At 36.7% G+C, this 15670-nt stretch overlaps 1 protein-coding gene across 2 annotated transcripts in view; it reads left to right on the top strand.

Moving 5' to 3' along the window:
- Window positions 1–15670, top strand: part of LOC100081187 (glypican-5) — a 700670-nt gene that overhangs the window by 255035 nt on the left and 429965 nt on the right. The window lies entirely within an intron of this gene.

Genomic DNA, 15670 nt, shown 5'->3' with positions numbered 1-15670 from the left:
CCATTTAGAGGGAAATGATTTAGATCAATTTCTAAATATTGCTAACTGATGAGCTTGATTTAAAGGTAAATTGGACCTGTAGATGGAGGTGTTATTTAGAGATATGCATGTTTTGCTTTGGGGTAGAGGCTAGAAATATCAGTCCTTGCAGAATTATTTGCTGAACATCTCAAATCCATCGGTTTGTCCTCAGAAGACTATCAGGCACTTAAAGTGAGGTCTAATCATGAAGTAAAAAGATAATGAACAGGTCGCATGTCCACTGTTATGCAGTCATACATTCCCACAATCAAGCTGCTATTGAGGGTCCAGCCTTGCTTTTGCAACCCTCCAGTTCACCAGCTGTCCCAAGAATCTGAGAAGGGTCTGAGCAATCGCTTTAACCTCTTGTGACAGTCCCTGATTGAGGAACCATTCTGATGCTGATCCACACAAGGGACATTAGTAGTCAGAGTCTACGAAAGCCACTCTTTAACTACCCCATGGCTAACATAGGTGCAGATGTGAACTCTCAGAAAGGACTTTTCTAGCTCACTGAGATTCTAGTAGTATTCCCTTCCCAACCCTTTATTTGCCAAATTTCAAGTGTCACTAAAATGTCATTTCAGCCCAGTAGGGAAATGTGTCCATTTTTCCCCAAACAAGATATGACGGGGGAAGTAATGGTGCAAGAAAAGGATGGCAAAATCTTTCACTAAATTCATGGAGCTGTGCAAGACAAGCCTCCCTTCATAAAGAAGAATAGCATATTATGTCTATCATTATTTGTAATAGTATTAATATGATTTTTGTTAATATTATTTTCTCACCATCAGAAATTTGGGAATTCTTCCTCCTTACTCTCGGTTGTTTATATCTCTGCTCTATTTAAGCCACATAAGAAAAAATAGGTTTATTTTTTAAATTTTAATCATTATTAGTACATAGAGGTTATATTAAAATATATCCTTCTATTTAATGATTTGTAAATTTATTAGGGTTATCAAACTATTCATGCTTACTTTTTTGTGATAGTAGTTATACACAGTGCCACATGATGCCCCTTTTGTTTGAATGTTAAACTAACATAGCTGGAAATGCATATATGAATTCTTTGAATTGGTATATCATCTTTCGATTCCAAATAACTTCATTATCAATTATCTCATTTTCTCTCACTCTCTTCAACTGTTCCTTGTAAGAGTAAACTCATGTTAACTCATATTTGAAGTGTTACTTATGAAAAAATCATCTAATGAAACAGCTTATAGAAACAATATTACACTTCCAATATTACATTCCAGGGACTTTTCTCCCATTTACCTTCTCATGGACCCAAAGCCATCTTCTTATCTTCCCTTAAGCAACTCTACATTTCTGCTGGTCATATTTGAAATCTACTTCCTGTGAAGTTAAGAAGAAGTATGTTTAGAACAGCACATTTTTACTGGAAGAAAATAAGTTTCTCCCACCCTGAAGTTATTTATTAAATAGTGGTAAGGATTTGCTGGGAACGTCTGGACATAATTCCATTGTTCCACATGAGAAGTAGAATCTGTTTAAGGTGTTTTACTGCTAATAGTTTTCTTATATGGGACCATAACTTGTCAAGGTGGCGAGATTGAATTTTTACATTGAAACAGAGTTCTCAATTACTGTTGAAATGAACAGGAATGATACAAGAGCCATCCATCAGGACCAAGGAGAGCTGGATATATAGTTTTCAAAAATTCGGGAAGATGAAAAAAGTCCACATATGTTCTAAATGGACTGCTTATTGGGTGGCAGACTTTTGATAGGTTTCACTTTTCAATTTTCTAATATGTAGGGAGGAAAGAACCGTAGGCAGCTTGCAGAAATTATGTCAGTCAAATGGAAATGGAATGTATGGGCCACATTTCTATTTCTGAACAACTTCTCCCTCTCTTTGTCTATTTTGATGCATTAGTGAAATAAATTGTAAATCAGTTTTACAAGAGCTGAATGGCACTAAGATTAGGGACCAGGTGCCAAGAAGTTTTAATATTTTAGTAATGAAGTAGGACCAGCATTATGATTTGAAATATGTAACCTGGTTACTTCTTTACTTTGTCAGGAGAGATATCACTTTAGGTTACTATTCTGAACAGTTTGGCTTTTAACATGGTTTTCTCTTGTCATCAACATTTTTTCATAACATAATACAATTTTGAGTTGTCAAGCTAACATAAAAATGATTAAACATTGTACATCCAATCATTTGTACATCATCATCTCCTGTGACTATATCCAATTATATGAATATATGAATAGTTAAGTGCTTCAACTCATGATCACTTGTCAACATAAGTTGATTTACTGAATGTTTTCTATTCACACATGTATTTTTCTACTCGTGCATCTTTCAACTCATATATGATATAACAAATGTAGGATTTGATTCCAAAGGCACTTTGTCCTCTTTGAACTTTTGTAATGAAGGTTACTTATAAAATGGTCTTTTAAAAAGGTTAGCTAATTGATTAGTACCCATGATATCATTAATAATACTATTCAATATAATTTAGGCAAATGCCTTATGTTATTTCTGAAAAGTTTCAGTTATGTTTCAGTTTGCTTAAAGATGCAAATGGAAATAATTCAAGGTATTGCCAACTACATGAAACTAGTTTTAGTGAGTTTGTCACTCGTACCAAAATTGGTAAATAAGCCTCTATATTCCAGTGAAGTGCATATTAACACATCTTTTATATTTGGACTTGGAGCATTTGCCCAAATTCTTGTTTGTCATTGTCACAACCTGCATTCTTATTAAACTGTCATTCTCTGATTTACGATGCTCAATACGTGATCTAATTCAATTTTTATAAGGTCTGGTGATTTCCGTAGCCTCTTTGATCCTTAAAAAGCAATTGTACTGCTGTGTCCCTTGGTGGCGAATCATTTTTTATCCAACATTAATACTTCAATGAATATGCATAGGTTCTTTGTTGCCCTATGTGAATGTTGTGCAGGCTATACTATCTTACTGAAGAATTGGTGATTCAGAAAATAGATACTCAAAAGTTATGATTGAATCTCTAACCAGTCAAAATGTATAATGTAATTGAGTTGGTTATACATTCTTTGCTAATATTTTTCAACCACATATGCTGGGCTATATTCTGGAATGTGTATATGTAGTATATTTTATTATTTTAGTCTTTTGGGGGGACAGAAACCCCTAGGTTTTCAATTACCTAAATTTTATATATAGCAAACATTATCCATGCACCACCTTCGCAATGGAAAGAAATCAGTGTAACAAGAAACTAGAAACTTAATGTGAAACAAACAAGTTCTACTTTGTCACCATAACCACAACATGCAGCATGGTCTAGTAGAAGGAGCACAGAACTGGAAGTCAGGAAACCTAGGTTATAATCCTGCTTCTACTTGCCTGGGTAATGAGCTTGAGCAAGTCACTTAATTTTTCTGGGCCTCAGTTTTGTCATCTATATCAGATAATTATAAGCATATGGACAGGGACTGTGATAAATGTGATTATCTTATCTACTCCAGTGCTTAACAAATAACACAACTTTATTACTATCATATTGTAAATTATGTAATTATATAATTATACATATTGCAAATTATGAAATGAATACAAATTTGAATTAAAAAAGGTTTTCTTTTCTCAACCTATTACAAATTGCTAATCCAACACTTAGATTTTCTAGGGAAGAGTATTTGGCAGTCCTCCTGGTTTATTACTTAGACTTAAGTATTTTAAGTAGGTCTTAACAATGACCTTGGTAGAGACTAGAACAAGTTATTCAGCCAGATAAAATGAAAATGATATGTTGAGGGTCATGGGAGCAAAAATTGCCATTTATGAAAAATAGAAATGAAAAATGATGGAGTAAATGAAAATTCTTAACTTTCCTCATCTAGTATTTAAGTTCAGAGTCCCATTTAGACTTCAAATTGCATGAAACATGAAAAACCTCAAGTAATTATGCTTTCTGAGAAGCAGAGTGACCTGTGGAAAAGAACACAGACCTGGGAGCCTGAGAACCTGGGTTTTTATTCCAGCTTGGCCACATACCTGTTGTTTGACCTGAACAAGTCACTTAACTTCTCGGTACCTCAGTTTCCTCACTGGTAAAATGGGCATTCATACTGATTCTCCCTCATATGTAGACTATGAGTACCCAGTGAGACAGAGACTGTGGCCAATCTGATTATTTTATGACAGTCCCAGTGTTTTGTAAGTCTTTAAAGTATCATAATTGTAAATATTTTGAGTTTACCAAAATGGAAGTCTCTAATAGTCAGCATTGCAATAAATCCCCAGTCCCAGAGCCATCTTATTTGTTGGATCCCCTTGTTTGGAGGCTCCCCAATAAAGAAAGTTACAATAATCAAAATGATGAATGATCAAATTGTAACTTTCAAATTTGCATCTCTAGTCTTTCTCCTCCTTTGCATTCTTGCTTATCCTCCTGCCCTCAAGAGATCTCTTATCTGGATGTTCCACTGTCACCTCAAAATGAGACATTCTCATCTTCCCCGTGCAAACCCTCTCTTCCCTCTAACATTTCCATCAATGTTGACAACAGCACTATTCTTCCTGTCTCATAAGCCTGAACACCTTGGCTATATTCTTAAGTCACCATGGTATAACTAATTACATCATAGATTCATTCATTCATTCAATCATATTTATTGAGCGCTTACTGTTTGCAGAGCACTGTACTAAGCATTTGGGAAGTACAATTCAGTAAAAGATAGGTGTCCTGAAGATGCCCTGCCTGATACTTTCTATATCGTACTTGGTAAAGCTTTAGGTCCTGGCTTGCTGACCCTTTTTCTAGGCTGTCAGCCTTAAAATTTTAGCAAGGAATTCAGTGGTAGTAGCTAACCTTTCATAAAACTCTGATATCTGGTCTTGTCACCACAGACACATCAGTTTTGTTGAACAATTTGACCCATATCATCTGCAATCATTTTAAACCAATGTTAGGACAAGACCACCAACAGTGAAATAGTGCTATTACATGAACAGCTTCTTTGGATAAGACATGAGGAAAATGGAACAAGACCTAAGATACTAACCATTATGTAATCAGGGTGGGTAGAATAAATATTTAGACATTGTGAAGAACAATATGAAACAAATGGATATTTGCAGGTGATTTGAAGACTAAAATTACAAACAGATCAGCCTGACATAAAGCAATCAGAAGTGAGCTAGCTTTCCTTGAGTGGAGTCTTAAAGAACATCTGGAGATCAGAGGACAGATGAAAAATAGTGTCACATGGCAAGAGACCATGCATCATTGAGGTCAAGCATCATTTTTAAGTGCACTATAGTGATGACAGCAAAAATAATAGCTATATGTAGGAGGGATGAAGAGATTGGTTAAGACAACAAAGCCCCCATTCCCATTCATTTATTCATTCAATAGTATTTATTAAGCACTTACCATGTGCAAAGCACTGTACTAACGCTTGGAGTGTACAATTCCCAGAGAATGGGACTACTGCAGGCAGAGTAATAGGTGATGTACAGCATTATGCCAGAGAAGAGGGCCCTCCTCCATACAGCAACATTCTTTGGAGTGGAAGAAAACGTGTAATGTATACACCCTCCCTACCACACTACCTATACTCCACAAATGTCCTCCTAGGCACTGAGACAGATACAAAGAGGGGTGTGCCCACCAGGTGAGAACAGGGAACAGTGAGTTCAACAGGCAGGTGAAGGAAGGTGGTGATCACATTGGCACAGGAGCAGAAAGGCAGCAAATATTCAGTAGTAGGTGCAGGAAGAGGGTAATGTCTTTCTATTTTTTGTATGGTAAGAATAATAATAATTGTGGAATTTGTTAAACACTTGTTATGTACCAAGAACTGGGGTAAATACAAGATAGTTGGGTCGAACATAGTCCCTGTCCCACATGGGGCTCATGGTCTTAAATACCCATTTTACAGATGAGATAACTGAGGCCCAGAGAAGTTGCAACTTGCCCAAGAGCACTCGGCAGACACATGGTGGAGCTGGGATTGGAATCCAGGTCCTCTGACTCCCAGTCCCATACTTTTTCCACCAACTAGGCCATGCTGCTTCCCCTATACAGTAAAGTTTCTAGTGTTCTGCACAATGTAAACACTTAATAAACACTATTACTACTATTCTACAAACAGATCTGTAAAAATCTGGTTAATCCCTTATCTCCAACAACATTGCACATACTATTTTAGAACACTTTCTACTTCTGAAAAGCAGCTACAAGAATGTGTAGGTCTGTATATTGTATGTGTGTGTATGTGTGTGTTACATATCTCTTGGCTAACTTTTTCCTTTGCTATTTACTTCTATGTACTTTAATTAGCAGAAGACTTTTCCTTTAGCTTTGTAATTGGGCTTTCATAACCTTTTCTTGAAAAGTGAAAATTAAGTGAGAAATATTTTGCATTTAAATACCAGACCACTGCAAGCTATGGGTGTTTATATTGGCAACTCATAATAATTACTAATTTAATGCCTAGTGAGATACCATACATATTTAATAATTCTCCATTTACATTTTCTTTACTTATAAATTCATATGATCTTATTACAACATTCAGTAAGTATGAGCAATTGGTCATCATGTATGTATGTATGTATGGTAAATATCAGCCTAGTCTCAGTCCAACTAGTATGTTGGCACTACAGGCTTCTGGAAAAGTACCATGAAAACCCTTGGCATTGTTATGTTGTGATGTGATTGGGGTCAGGCTTGGGGTAAGGCAATGAGCCAGGCCTGACTGGATGTATTGAACGAAGCTGACATGGCCAGTACCTGTCTTGCAAGACGGCTGGAAAGCACTGACTCTTCATCATTCTCAATAGCAGTAGTGACTTGGTCTTCCCTTCCCCAGACAAAGGTAGTCTCCTTTGCCTCCCTTGATTAAGTCTACACTTGCTTTTGTTTCTACTTCTGCTGCTGCTGTTATAACTTCCCTTGCTTCTGAAACCACTGCTGCTGTTTTCTAGTTGACTTCCCAAAGAGTTACATCTGCTGCCCATTTCCTCCTCTTTCCCAGAAGCCCAGGCAACTCCTTGTTATTTATACTTTCCCAGGAACCTCTTCCTTCTGTGTAGGCATGTCTGAATTTTGGTGGATGAAGAGGTGGAGCAGTTAAGTATGTTTGGGTAATGGTGTCTGTGCGAATACATATGGTTTTGCAGAACAGTAAAGGAACAGACAAAAATATTTTCTGAAGAAAGGGAGAGAGAACCTGAGGAAAAATTAAAGATGCTCATGAATGATAAAGAGCACGTTCCTGAAAGCTCAGGGATGTATTAGCACTAAATAAGCTTTAAGTCATTTTCATATTCAAAAACAAATAGAGCTGCCCATCTTGACTCCTAAAAAAATGTATACTTCAATTTGTTTCTTTGCGACAACTAGACTAATAAAGAATAAATTACAGCAGCAGTAAATATAGCACTATAAAGATTTGAAATTAATTTGATTTTATTTAATGTCACGAGACTCATTTTCCAAAAGGAGCCTTTGAAAATGATATTTGTTGTGAATGAGGTAATGATCAAAATATCAACTATGACGGCACAAAATTGGTGGTGTTAAATCAGGTGCTCAACACTGCAGACACTTGAGTTGAAGAACTGGTTCAAGACTGACTGCAGAGAGGACAGCTTTTATTATTTAAAAATAAATGAAGATTGTTAAAAGGAATGTAAATTACTGGCAAAATGTCTTAGATGTAAGTTAATTTGTTGAAAGGGTTTTTCCACTCTCATGCTGCAATTAATTATCGTCCAAGAAACATGGATAACAGAACTATGAAGTTAGAGTGCTCAAGAGTTCCTCTTTGATCATTCTGGCACACCAGACCATTTAACAAATCACATTTCTCCATTGGCATTATAATAGAGTGAGTTTCAACAGTGTGTGTCTTAAGACTTCTGTCATTGGACCTTCCAAAGGGACATGAATCCTGGCTTTGTCAAGACAAGTACGAGATTGTTGCAGAGGTGAAAAATAAATCTCAGGAATAACTGGGCCAGTCCCCTGTCCTCTTCTCTTCCACCTTTGATTTGAATGATTTTTACAGCAAATTTTTTTTTAACCAAAATGATTTGATTTACTGGAAAAACCACATAATTCTCATAAAATTTAGAACCAGTTTGAAGCATGCTATTCTTTTTGAAGTTACTCTACCTAGGTTCTAAGGTCCAGATTTTAAGGATAAAGACATGCCCTGACCTCATAGGATTTAGATTCTGAAAAAGGCACATCGATAGGGCCAAAGAGTAGCTGTGGAGCAGGGGAGTAAGTATTTGATGGCTAGTGAGATCACCTTATAAATATAGTTTTTACATTCATATGAAGAGCAGTTTTAATATGTATCTGTATCATTTTGATCTCTAAATGCAATTATTCTCGACATTGTCTCTCCCTTTCTACCAAAGTAACTTCTTACATCAATTTAAAACTATCTGGATTAATTTCAAGATTAACATGTTTGATAATTTAATGGAGGAAATGACATCTGTAACTCAAAACAATTTGTATCCAGAATCCTTTTGCTACTGATTACAGGTAGAATATAGGGGAATATTGGATTGCTTAAATTTGTAGTAGCCCATGCTATCCCTATGTTCAAAGCTTTTTAGAAATCACATTTGCTCTTGGAGGCCATCTCTAATTAATCCATCCTATCTCCCACCTAGTTTTCCCCACTACTGACACTTTAGCACTTCTGAAAAACTTAAGCACGTGAGTAGTACCCCCCGCCCCATCCATCTCTCTATAGCATTTATAGACAACACATCTTTAAAGCTTCTTGCTTCCATGTATCTCTAATGTACTGCAGTGTCTTTGTTCCCCTATTAGACTGTACAATCTTTGAGGGAAAGGATCATGTCTACTAACTCCAGTGTGTGCACTCCCAGGAGCTTAATACTGCTCTGTAGAGTCAAGTGGTTCACAACTTTTGTAGTAGTAGAGCACTTGCATTTCAAGTTGACATGCAGGTTTCCTCTTCTGTATTTTTTATTACTGACCATAATTCTATGTGATTTAATCCAAATAATAAAAGTGTTAGATAAGTTCCTCATGACTTTACCCTCTGGAATGTGATAAATGATTCCATTCTTCAGTCTTGCTAGAATTTTCTGTCACATTCACAAGGACGGTCTTTACTTCCACTACTTAATTATTTGCCCTTGTTACTGCATCTGCAGGTATTTATTCATCGCTTGGTGGAAAGATTGTTCTACCAAAGGAAGTGATAGAATATCTCCTTCTGGAAATGCTGTACACACAAACAGTAAAAATCACCTGTAAACAAGAGGAAGATTAATGCAACCTATTGAGGTTTATACCAAATTTATGTTTTTTCAATGTTTTCAAGTTATCTTGCATTTTTCATGAGCACTGACTCTGTTTCTACTGGGGGTTAGTTTCCAGGGTGTGCAACTTTGGGGCACCTAAGATTGGTCCTTCAACAAATTAGTGGTATTTACTGAACACAGATTGTGTGCAGAGCACCATACTAAGTGCTTGGGAAAATTCAGTGTGATAGAATTGGTAGACATGTTACTTTCCCACAAGGAGATTATAATCCAGAGAGGGAGATAGATTTGAAAATACATGTATTAATATATATATATATGTACATAAGTGGCGTGGGGCTGAGAGTGGGGTGATTATCAAGTGAAAATCAGTGTAGTTTAGTGGGTAGAGTATAGGCCTATGAGTCAGAAGGACCTGAGTTCTAATGGTGACATTTGTGTGATTTGGGGCAAGTCACTAAACTCCTCTTTGCCTCAGTTACCTCATCTGTAATATTGGGACTAAGACTCTAAGCTCGGTTTAGGGCAGGGGCTGTGTCCAATTTGATTAACTTGGGTCTTCCCAGTGCTTAGTGCAGTGTTGACACATAGTAAGCTAAATAAATACCATAAAAAGTGCTTAAAGGCTACAAATCCAAATGTAAGGATGACCCAGAAAAGAGAGGGAGTAGGGGAAATGAGAGATTAATTGGTTAAGGCCCCTTGGAGGATATTTAATTTTAGGAGGGCTTTTTAGGAGGGTTCTGTTTGATATGAAGGTGAAGGAAGTTCCAGGTCAGAGGCAGGAAATGGACAAGAGGTTACAGTGAGAAAGACAAGATTGAGGTACAGTTGACATTAAAGGAGTGAAGTGAGTGTGCTGGGTTTTTGTAGGAAATCAGAGGTAAAATGGTGTAGGGGGACAAGGTGACTGAATGCTTTAAAGCCAAGGTTAAGGAGATGGATGGACAACTATTGTAAATTGTTGAAGAGTGGGGAAACGTGGAATGAATATTTTCTTAGAAAAATGATCTGGAGAAGTATAGGTTGGAATGGGGAGAGACAGGAGGCCCGGAGGTCAGCAGAAACTTGAAGAAGGCTGTTGTAATGTTTGCATGTTTCAAGGTCAGAATCACCTGGTAGAAGTGCAATGGCTTCTTCCAGAGTCCCTGTGCTCCTCATGTGGTCAGGCATTACCCAGGGTTCAGGATGACTGAAGAATCTGTTCTAAGACTTAGGTACCTGCTGTGACTATAGGAAGAGAGCTGTCCCAGTGCCAGCAGCTCTCCAGTCCTGATTCTGATTTAGAGAAAGAGGAAGTGACTTTTCTGGGCTGGATGCTCCAAGCCTTTAGGACCCCCAATCTGCTTTGTGGGAGAAGCTCTCTGAAGTCTGACAAAACATAAGGAGTTCCAGCTCTGCCCCTGCACCATCAGTAGCACCAGTTCTGCCATCTAGTTCCTAATGAATTGGATGATTGGTAGCATGAAAATGGTTCATATGTATGTGCACATGACTGAACACTGGAAAGTGGAAGCACTCTGGGAGGGGTCGGGACAATTTCCACCCCCTACTTGATGCCAGAATGAGTGGAGTATTATCTATGCCCCTGGCTCAGTGGAAAGAGCATGGGCTAGGGAGTTAGAGGTCATGGATTCTAATCCCGGCTCTGATGCTCGTCAGCTGTGTGACTTTGGATGAAATAACTTTGGATGAAATACTTAACTTCTCAGTGCCTCAGTTACCTCATCTGTAAAATGGGGATTAAAACTGTGAGCCTCACATGGGACAATCTGATCATCTTGTATCCTCCCCAGCACTTAGAACAGTGCTTTGCACATAGTAAGTTTTTAACAAATGCCATCATTATTATTATTATTATTATTATTATTAACTCTTGTCATCCTGTGATTATACTATATCAGTCTCTTCATTGGTCTTCCAGCCCCCAGCCTCTAGCTACTTTCTCCTTTAGTTTATTTTACCCAATGCTGACCAGATTATTTACATAAATATATTTTTATTTGACACATATCTCTTCACTCTTCAAAAGTCTACAGCCACTTCACTTTTCCTTTTGAATCAGCTCTTGAATTTAGTGCTCTCTACCAGCTTTCCCCATTTTACATATGGGTTGTTTTCACCCGTGTCTTAGACCTCCCTTCTCCTTCCAATACACCAGACCACATTTCTTTCCATCTTCAAGTACTCTGAAAAATCCCATCGCCTCCAGGCAGCATTCCCTGGTTAATCTTCAATGCACGAAGTCTAATCTACAACCTACTTTATCACTTTTTACCCACCCTCAGCATGTACATTTACAGGTATCTTTAATTGTGTATCTACTTATATGTTCAGCCATTTCAGCCTTACATACATGTCATATACTGGCTCTTCCTCCTGCTATTAATGTTTGTGAATAATTTATATTGTCTAATCTTCCCCAATAGATTGAATGGTTTTTCAAGGCAAGAAAAGGCACTTTTGCTGCTTATTAACTCTCTCCAATTAGAGACCTAAAAATAATGATTATTTTTGTCATGAATCATTGTCATGAAATGTTGTAAAACCATATTCCCCTACTCCAATAAAAGGTTATGATTATTTATGATGAATCTACTGTAAATGGAGGTGAACACAAAGATATCAAGGGAAAAGACTTTGGATATTAGCTACTATATCTTGTATACTTCACTAAGCCTACAATACAATGTGTATTTTACCTGTGTTGGAGAACAATTTATTTGCTCCCTTAAACTCTTTGGCATTTGTACTATCTTGGGATCATATTTGGTCTGGTTCATTCAGGTCCCAGACTAAATTAGCTTGTATTAGATGTTGTAGGTGCTTCTTGTAAGAAACTTGCAGATCAGTGTTACCAGTTTGTTTTCATTAAGGAAGTGGGAGATTACATTCATAATTTCTGGGAAAAGGTGAATGTTTGGAATATCCCCTAAGAATGCCAATTTGGAATGATTCAAAGAGCAAAGTGATGCAATGCCATTGAAGATTAGAAACATCTTTGGATTCCTTCAAATATAATACATAGACATGAGATAAATTCAACTGTGCCACAGAAGAACATGAAAGTGAATTCAGAAAGATTGTGGAGACAGCGGAGGCAAACTGGAATTGCTGGAATCGTTGCCTTGAGTCTTCTCTCTGCTTCAGTCTACCTTATCCTCTGATAACCAACTCATTTTCTTAAAAGACTGATCTGAAGGCATCACTTCCTACCTCAAAAAGCTGCAATAGCTAATCATTCATCTTCGCATCGAACAGAAACTCCTAATGATTGGATAGAATTATGAAGCCCTTGTGGGACCAGGACTATGTCTGAATTGTTTATTTTGTTCTACCCAAGTGTTTAGGAAATAATTCAGATAACTAATCAATGGAACTAAGATTTTCCACCAAACTGTCACCTTCTTTTGTTTTCACAGCTGGATCCTTCTTTTGCAGCTCTTCTCCTGCTATAGCCTAAGTTAATTATACTGGGCTCCAGACTCAGTCATCTGCTGCCTATTATGCAAAGTCTTCCCCATGTCTAGAACTCCCTCCTCTTCAAAGCATCCAGGCCACACCCTTCCTTACTATCAGCACCCTCCTAAAAAGCCACCTTTTCCAGGAGACATTCCCAATCAATTCCACATTGCTTGGTCATGAATCCTGTTGCCTTGTCTTAGTATTTGCATGTATATGTGTTTACCTATGCATTTGATTTCATTTGTTCTTAGTCTTTGCTACATTTTCACTGTTGGTATACAGTTTGGGACTGTCTACCTTACTTATTTGATGATAAACTCCCTGAAGACAGGGATCTGTCTTCTATTTTTATCATGTTTTCCCAAGTCCATAAATTGGCCACTCATCTAATATTGACCATAATGATGATAATGATATTGGAGGAAAGGGTGGAGAGAAGATTGGAAAATGGTTGAAGAGGAAAATATTTCCTAGGAGCAATGTTATAGGAATTAAACATTCCAATATTCCTATATATTCCTATATCCCTGTGGTTATTAAATCTGATGAAATAACTGTTATGTGGCTATGCACCCTTTTCATTGCCCTCATCCTCAAATCACTTATGTACATATATGTAGTTGATTTATATTAATTTCTGTTTCCTCTCTAGATGGTAAGAATATTAACTGTGGGCAGAGGATGTATATACTGTTATATTGTACTCTCCAAGTGCTTAGCACAGTGCTTCACATGTAGTAAGCACTCAGTAAATACTATTGATTGATTGATAACTGCCATTAATGTACTTTTAAGAGGGAATTGCCTCACACCTCTCTGTCTGTCAGTGTTGATGCTTAGGAGCCAAGAAAAAGATTGTATAGTTTAATTATGGCCTACTAAATATTTTTGCACAAATACAGAGGTTTAATATATTCTGTCCATATCTACATAAGGAAAATGAACAGAATTGAGGTAGTTATCTTGAGGATTGAAGTAAAAACACAAACAAAATGTACTTGTGGTATTCTCATGCTCACAGAGAACTCAACAAAATGGAACTTAAAATAGGCCTGATTTTTTTTCTTGAATTCTCAAAATTACTTTTAACCACCCAGTTCATGGGGATAGCATTTCAGGATGGGCTGAAAATATTTTAAGGTAATATGCAACATTTGCTGTCGTACTTGTCTGTTATTTTTCTATAATTCTGTCCCACATGATTTTGTCAAAACACAAATACTCTGTGCATTTCTATTCAACTCAGATCACTCTCTTGGGTCAGGAAATTTATTGATAAAAGATTTGAGTGAATCAAAATGATTTACTTATGCTAAAGACCATATTTTTAATCTTTCATGCTAATTAGATCTTTCAGAATGATAGGAAATTTTTGGTGGCTGTTGCTGGATTGAATTTCCTATGTTCTTTTTAGTCTCGAAGTCTTTTTGAAGCCTTCACAGAGTCTCATTTTAATCTACCTACAAGGGAAATCAGGCTATCTTTATAAAGAAAATGCCTTGCCAGGGCATAGGTATCGCAAATGATGCATTTTAGTTCTGCTATACTGAAAACAAGCTGCTTTTAGTAGCTTTCCACCTCTGTACCTGTTATCCACAAAAATCATTTTTGATTTTGGTGAAGGAGAAACTATCAGTTTTCTTTTTCACAAATAGTGAGTTTCAAAATGAATTAACTTTTTCATCGTAATAGACTTGACTCAGTTTGTTCTACAGGGTCATATACAGTGAGCATCAATGGCTTTGGGAACAAATGCTGCACCAAATCTGTAGCTGGTGTTGCAGCAAGAGTACTAGACAGATGGCCATGAATTCATTCTGTTCTGGGGATTCAGCTGGTAATACTAAAATGAAAAATTTTGAAAAGCGTGTCTGCAATTGTTCAAATGAGATATTAGCACACACAAACCCCCCCATAATTTAATTATAATGAGAACACATATTAAAATCAGAGGCATGAATATTAGGTTAGAATATTCATGCATTAAAAATTTGCCCATGTTTCTAAATTGCTGGTGTGTGTTAAACAAACCTGTTGAATTCTCTTGAATTGTGTCATTAGAATGATCAAATTTTATATGCAGTTTCTTTCTACAACATATTGAGAGGCACATCAACAGCTGCTGGACTGATTACAGACTAGGTTTTTTTTTCCAGACAATTTTAATTGTTATGCCTAAATAATTCAGTTTATTATTTAGACTTGAGATGTTTGCTAGCTATATGGCTTTTTCTTTGTTTTCACTTAGTTCAGAAGTGTGTGGGTTTACTTTGAGCAACTATATTGTTAAGAATGATGATCAGAAGTTCCCCTCTAACATATGTTTTTCCTGGAAAGAACAATGGTCATTTAAAAAAAAAACACACTTCCAGATAATTTAAATTATGGCTAAATAATTCAGTTTATTTTTTAGACTTGAGATGTTTAATAGTTATTTGGCCTTTATCTTTGTTTTCATATAGTTGCAGAAGTGTGTGGGATTACTTTGCACTTCTACATTGTTAAGAATGAGTATCCAAAGCTAAATATACCCTCTACCTAAATATGATTTAGGTCATTGCTTGATAGAGCTTTCTTCTGGATAACCAACTCTCTGAAATTATATTCTCCCAAGAGTACAGGGCTTGGCACAGAGCAGAAGCTCATTGAATACTATTGACTGATTGATTCAGAAAAACAATGAATATAGCCTTTGCTTTTGCCAAATGGGAAAAGTAGATCCCAATATTTTATCAATCATATTTATGGAGTGCTTAATGTGTGCAGAACACTGTACTAAGGGTTTGGGTGAGTATGATATAAGTACAGTGCTCTGCACACATTAAGCACTCCATAAATACAACTGATTGATTATAACATATACATTCATTGCCCACAACGAGCTTACAATCT

This window comes from Ornithorhynchus anatinus, chromosome 10 (genome assembly GCF_004115215.2).
Source record: "Ornithorhynchus anatinus isolate Pmale09 chromosome 10, mOrnAna1.pri.v4, whole genome shotgun sequence".
NCBI lineage: Eukaryota > Metazoa > Chordata > Mammalia > Monotremata > Ornithorhynchidae > Ornithorhynchus > Ornithorhynchus anatinus.
This window is presented reverse-complemented; position numbering and strand designations above follow the sequence as displayed.